General features: G+C 48.4%; 1 long non-coding RNA gene and 1 other non-coding gene across 2 annotated transcripts; one reads left to right on the top strand and one right to left on the bottom strand.

Annotated features, from left to right (window-relative positions):
• The first annotated feature begins 470 nt into the window (after positions 1-470).
• Positions 471-5849, top strand: LOC145525558 (uncharacterized). Its single transcript, XR_014068290.1, has 3 exons — positions 471-669; positions 3571-3660; positions 3891-5849. It is a non-coding gene; the product is annotated as an uncharacterized LOC145525558 (long non-coding RNA).
• A 55-nt stretch (positions 5850-5904) lies between these two features.
• TRNAG-UCC (transfer RNA glycine (anticodon UCC)) lies at positions 5905-5977 on the bottom strand. The gene has a single exon. It is a non-coding gene; the product is annotated as a tRNA-Gly (tRNA).
• Positions 5978-6321: the final 344 nt, after the last annotated feature.

Raw genomic sequence — 6321 nt, 5'->3', positions numbered from 1 at the left:
CGGGGTTACATTACCGCCTAGACCGGGGTCCCCTAGGAGAAAGATCTGAGGCAGGGGACTTCTGTGCTCTTATTTTATTAGGGAATAAAATCCCAGATAAAAGATAGAAATATGTAATAAGAAGCAAGTAGAAGTAAGTAATAAATAAGTGATAGAATATCACTTATTCTATTACATTCTAATAAGGGGTAGAAGTAAGTAATAAGAAGCGTGAAGCAGGAAGAAGGGAATGTTAAGAAGACGGTGCATATTATGAATTGGCCCACGTTGTAGGAAGACTACTCTGAGTTATATAAACTTCCTGCGCGGACAAGCCCTCTGGGAGAGAATGCCTGAAGAATTTTTCCACTGGCTTCTGTCTCCCAGCGGTCAAAAGTTGGTCCCCTGGGGTGCTAACCCTTTTGTTTTTCTGACTCTGAATTCGAGGATGCCAGGCAGCAGCCATATCAACAGGAAGCCCCAGCTTGGGCGGGGAGGAGGCGTGGTCTGCGCCGGCGGTCGGGAGCCGTCCGCACGTCCACACGTCCACCCGTCCACCTGTCCACACGTCCGTCCATCCAGCGGTGCCTGCAGGCCCTTCAGAGCCCTGGCGGAGCTGGAGCCAAAGGGAGAGAAGCCGGAGCGGGTCTGAAGTGGCCATACGGGGACTCGATGCAATCACCGGAGGAGGTAGGAGAAAAGAGACACCAGGGTTCACTTGCCACTTCCTGACACACCCTGTTTCCATGAATGACACCCGTATTCATTTAGTTCCAGCAAGTGAGAAACCAAGAGGCGCCCTGACAGCTCCCTTGTCCTTAGACCTGATCCCAAATATCTCCGCAATGTACTCGCTTCTCTCCATTCGGACCCCTGTGCTCTTAATCAAGGCCCCTCTCATCTTCTCTGGGGACAAGTGTCTCTTTATTGAACTCCTTCCTCTCCATTTCCCACATACAACCCAAGCAGCTTTTCTGTAAAACACCCACTGGATCTTGTCACACTCCCTGCCAACTTCAGCCCTTTGACAGCTTTCCACGGCTTGGAGGACAAAGATGAAATGCCCCCAGGTGGCCCACGAAACCGTGTGTGGCCTGGCTCCTGGCCTCCTCGTGGGACACGGTCCCCATTGTCTTCTGTTCCGGCTCACCCACTGACTTTTGGCTTCAGCTCGCTGAAGCTGCAGGCTGCCACAGGACCTTGGCACATGCTCTGCCCAGTGCTGGCCAGCCTTTTCTCCTATCTGCCTTCTCATCTTGGTGCTCCCAGAGAAGTTACCCTTTTCTCAGGGAAGTCTTTCTTAATTCCTATTCTGTATATGTGTATATCCAGTCCTGGATTCCCCAAGATTCCCCAAGAGGCAGACTGAGTATGTATTTTGTATTTCAGGTGTTAGTGAAACACGGTCTCTCCTAATTTTTTGTAATATGTTACTTTCAGAGAAGTCATCATGGGAAAGACATGACTTTTTGAAATTTCACTATCCTTATCTGGTTTTTGTTTGTTTGTGTTGTTTTGGCTGTGCTGCAGACTAGCAGGGTCTTAGTTCCTCAACCAGAGACTGAACGTGTGCCCTCAGCAGTGAAAGCACAGAATCTTAACCATTGGACCACCAGGGGATTCCCCAATACTCATCTTTTGATTGTTTGTTTTTATTCTACGTTGGTTATGGGGACTTCCTTGGCACTCCAGCAGTTAGGACTTCATCTTCCAGTGCAAGGGGTGTGGATTCAATCCCTGGTTCAGGAGCTAAGATCTCACATGCCTCTCGGCCATAAAACAGAAGCAATACTGTGTGTGCATGCTCAGTCGTGTCCAACTCTTTGTGACCCCACGGACTATAGAAGCAAGTCAGTAGGTCCAGCCCATGTTTAAGAGGTGTTGTTTGCGTGCTAAGTCACTTCAGTTGTGTATGACTCTTTGCGACTCCATGGACTGTAGCCCACCAGGTTCCTCTGTGTATGGAATTTTCCAGGCAAGAGTACTGGAGCGGGTTGACATTGCCTACTCCAGGGGACATTCCTGACCCAAGGATCGAACCCACATCTCTTGCGTCTCCTCCATTGGCAGGCGGATTCTTTACCACTGTGACAGCTGGGAAGCCCAAGTAACAAATTCAGTAGAGACTTTCAAAATGGTCCGCATCAAAAAATCTTAAAAAAAATGATTGTGGAGGAGGTCATAATCTCTTCAGTACTTAAAGCCTCTAAGAGTCAGGATCTAAAACTCTGGCTGTGGAAATAATAGCCAGATTTGCTTCCATATTTGCAGGTTTGCTTTTTTTACATCATTAGTTAGTAGAAGTCTGTCTCCCCCACAAACCTCTCTGTCTTTTTTCTTCCTTCCTTCCTTTCGTTCTCTCTTCTCATCCCTCCGTTTTCCTTCCTTCATTTCTTTCTTTCTGTGTTTTCCAAAAGCTTGGCGTCTCTGTACATCGATGCCGTATCAAATCCTGGAGACAGAGCTTTGGGTGCAGTGCAAAGGGATAGCTTTAGAGCTTTGCCAGGTAAAGGGAGACGCACCAGGCTCCCACATCCAAAGCCTGTGTGTCTCCAGGCTCCCAGTCTTCTGAAGGTGGAGGCCTCGGCAGTGTTCTGACTCACAGGTGAGCTTAGCATACCGTCTCCCACGGAGGAGAAACCCAGGAAACCCTTGCTGAGTGAGTCACAAGAGCCCGGAACGGCAGCCTGGCTCAGCCACTTAGTTTTGTCGCACACCTGTCGGTGCTGGAGATCACTTCTTATCTGAGTGGCTGGGGCCTGAGAAACAGAGAAAGGTATTTCTAGAGAGAGAAAGAGGAAAAGAGAAAAGGCATGCACACATGTTGAGATGTCATTGATTAAATCTCTATGTGGCTAAGACTGGAATAGCTAACAGGGGTTATGAAAAGTGAAGTGGAAGTCATTCAGTCGTGTCTGACTCTTTGCGACACCATGGACTACATGGCCCACGGAATTCTCCAGGCCAGAATACTGAGGTGGGTAGCCTTTCCCTTCTCCAGGGGATCTTCCCAACCCAGTGATCGAACCCGGGTCTCCTGCATTGCAGGCAGATTCTTTACCAGCTGAGCCCCAAGGGAAGCCCAAGAATACGGGAGTGGGTGGCCTGTCCCTTCTCCAGAGGATCTTCCTGACCCAGGAATCGAACTGGGGTCTCCTGCACTGCAGGCGGATTCTTTACCATCTGAGCTGCAGGGGTTATGGGTAAAGAATGTTTTTAGATTCACACTTCTTGCTTGGGCCCACTCGATTGTGTTTCTGCCTGTTTTTTCATGCTACAAATTAGTGGGTGTAATAGGAGAAGTTTCAGTACAAATTTGATGAAGATAAAAGATCCTGATCCATTCTCAGTTATATTCTCCTAAAGGGTTGGGTGGGTCATGTAGGCAGAGTGGAGGCTGGGCTTGCTGTTCCGTGAGCTGCCACACGGTGGCGCCAGGTGCCCAGCCATGAGACTCTTGCCTCTGGGGTCTAAACCTTCAACCTTTTTCAAGTGTCAGCTTATTTAACCAAGATTCCTTAGTCTCTTTCTAGTCCATAATTTTCTTTAATGAAACGGAGTTATGCTTTTCCTTTTCATGTGTATCTTTAGAGAACGATATGCTTGATGAAGCGTCATGAATAACACTGAGGATGATTCACTGTCTCTGGGTTTTACACAGGCATCTTCCAGAGACAAATGGTAAGGACATTTCCTTTCCTGTATGGGAGTCATAAAATGATACTGGATAATTGCAGTGCAATATAACCACATTTCAGGAGAGAATACATAACTCAAAACTCTGAGCTGTGTGTCAGGGCCTAGCACTTGATTCTCCAGGAGACTGGAGGCCTGAGCTGGGCTCTAAGACACGGTCAACCCTGGAATCATCAGCTGGTTTAACTGTGAGTTCTCTTTGCTGGGCTTTCCAGGTGTCACAGGGGTAAAGGACCCTCCCGGCAATGCAGGAGACACAGGAGACGCAGGTTCGATCCCTGGGTCAGAAAGATCCCCCTGGAGGAGGAATTGGCAACCTGGTCCAGTATTCTTGCCTGGAGAATCCCATGGACAGAGGAGCCTGGCGGGCTACCGTCGGTGGGGTTGCAGAGAGTCCTATACGACTTGGCCACTGAGCGTGAATGCGCGTCTTTGCTAAGGATTCTTAGCACAGCTCCAGTGTTGGGAGATTCTGGCGTTGGCAATTCCAAGATGCCTCGGGAGCCTAGAAGAAGGACAGGTCTGACTTTCCTGAGCCCCCCGGGGGCTCAGCTGGTGGAGTCTCTGCCCAGCGCCAGGACCAGAAGTCAGGCGGGCTCAGAGGAAGGTGGAGACTGAGTTCCAGCGCATGTCCACCAGGGGGCAGCGTGGCACAGCCGTCAGGGGCATTGCCGCTGCCCGCCAGGCCCCAGCGATCATGCCTCAGGAGGTTGCCCTGCACTTCTGGGTGTCTTTGCACGGTGTCCAGCGCCCACTTCCATCTCCCCAACCGCCCCTGGGCCCCAGCAGTCACAAAGGCGGGAGATGCTGGAGGACCTGCCTCGTGCCTGCCTGGTAAAGATCACAGCCCTTGGATACCCGTGGTACCCCTGGAGCTGATGGGTAACTCATCAGCGGAGCCCTGTGGCATCCAGACAGGGACCCGTCTATGCTCACACCCAGCAGCTGACTATCCCACTGGCAGCTCCGGAAGCCGTGGTCAGGTAGATCAGCTACCTTTCCTGGCTTGAGAAACTAAGAAAGTGTCATTTAAAAAGAACAAGGAAAAAAAAAATATGACTTGATAGATTGCTCCAAAAAGGAGAACTTCACAGACTCTATCAGTTCAGTTCAGTTCAGTCGCTCAGTCGTGCTTGACTCTTTGCGACCCCATGGACTGCAGCACACCAGGCCTCCCTGTCCATCACCAACTCCCGGAGTTTACTCAAACTCATGTCCATTGAGTCAGTGATACCATCCAACCATCTCATCCTCTGTCATCCCCTTCTCCTCCTGCTTTCAATCTTTCCTAGCATCAGGGTCTTTTCAAATGAGTCAGCTCTTTGCATTAAGTGGCCGAAGTATTGGAGTTTCAGCTTTAGCATCAGTCTTTGCAATGAATATTCAGGGTTGATTTCCTTTTGGATTGACTGGTTTGATCTTCCTGCTGTCCAAGGGATTCCCAAGAGTCTTCTCCAGCACCACAGTTCAAAAGCATCAATTCTTCAGCACACAGCCTTTTTTTTTTTTTTAATGAATTTTTTAAAATGTTGTGAAATCACATTGGGAAGAGCATTTTCATGTGTGCTGGCAGTGCCCGATAAACTTTGCCTAATAGCTTTGGTGTGACAAGTTTTACTTACTTCTAGTGGTTCTATTTAAGTGGAGCTTAAGGAGAAGAGAAGTCACTTCCGTCTTGAATCTACCTGTGACCGAAAAATACCTGAGTCCTCTCTGTAGGCCAGGCCTGGGTTCAGACAACTGCTTCTGTTTCCTAACAAGCATCTCTGTTCCAACAGCCCTCAGAGATGCCTTCACCTTTTTTTAATTATGTATTTTTATTCATTTGTTGTCAATTATTATTTTTGGTTGTGCTGTGTGGCTTGTGGGATCTTAATTCCCCAAGCAGGGGTCGAACCCAGGCCCCCTGCATTGTGGTGAAGACTTAACCAGTGGACCACCCAGATAGTCTCCAGAGTGACCATTCTAAAGCTTGGATCTGATCCTTTTAGCTCAGCAGTACCTCATAGGAATATAATAGGAACTACATGTGTACTTCTAATTTTTCCAGTAGTCACATTAAAAAATTGAAGGGAACAAGTAAAATTCATTTTAATACATACTTTATTTGCCTCAATATATCCAAAACATCAGTTGATGTGTAATCAATACAAAAACTTACTGATGTGATATCTTACATTGCATTTTTATTTATTTATTGCCAGCACTACTTAGCATTTGGGACCTCAGTTCCCTGACCAGGGATTGAACCCGCGTCCCCTGCATTGGAAGGGCAGAGTCTTAACCACTGGACCACCAGGGAAGTCCCTCTTACATTGTATTTTATCCCTGTAACTGATCCCCATTCGCCCTGGCCACTCTTCAAGTGCTTGATAGTGACTGCGGCGAGTGGGTAATGCACCAGACAGTGCAGGTCCAGCTGTTCAGTGTCTCTGTTTTGTTTTATTTTATTTTATTTGGCCCCTTGACTTTTGGGATCTTAGTTCCCCGGGCAGGGACTGAACCCAGGCCCCTGGCAGTGAGCGCACAGAGAGTCCTATCCACTGGACTGCCAAGGAATTCCTCGATGTCTCTGTAATGGCAACACATGGTGGCTGGCTTTCCCAGCCATGTCTATCTTTAGCCCCAAGACATCTGCAGCTGTTT

The sequence above is a fragment of the Giraffa tippelskirchi genome, chromosome 11 (genome assembly GCF_054371585.1).
Source record: "Giraffa tippelskirchi isolate mGirTip1 chromosome 11, T2T-mGirTip1v1.2.pri, whole genome shotgun sequence".
Classification (NCBI taxonomy): domain Eukaryota; kingdom Metazoa; phylum Chordata; class Mammalia; order Artiodactyla; family Giraffidae; genus Giraffa; species Giraffa tippelskirchi.
Note: the sequence above shows the minus strand (reverse complement) of the source record. Positions and strands in the feature narration are given on the sequence as shown.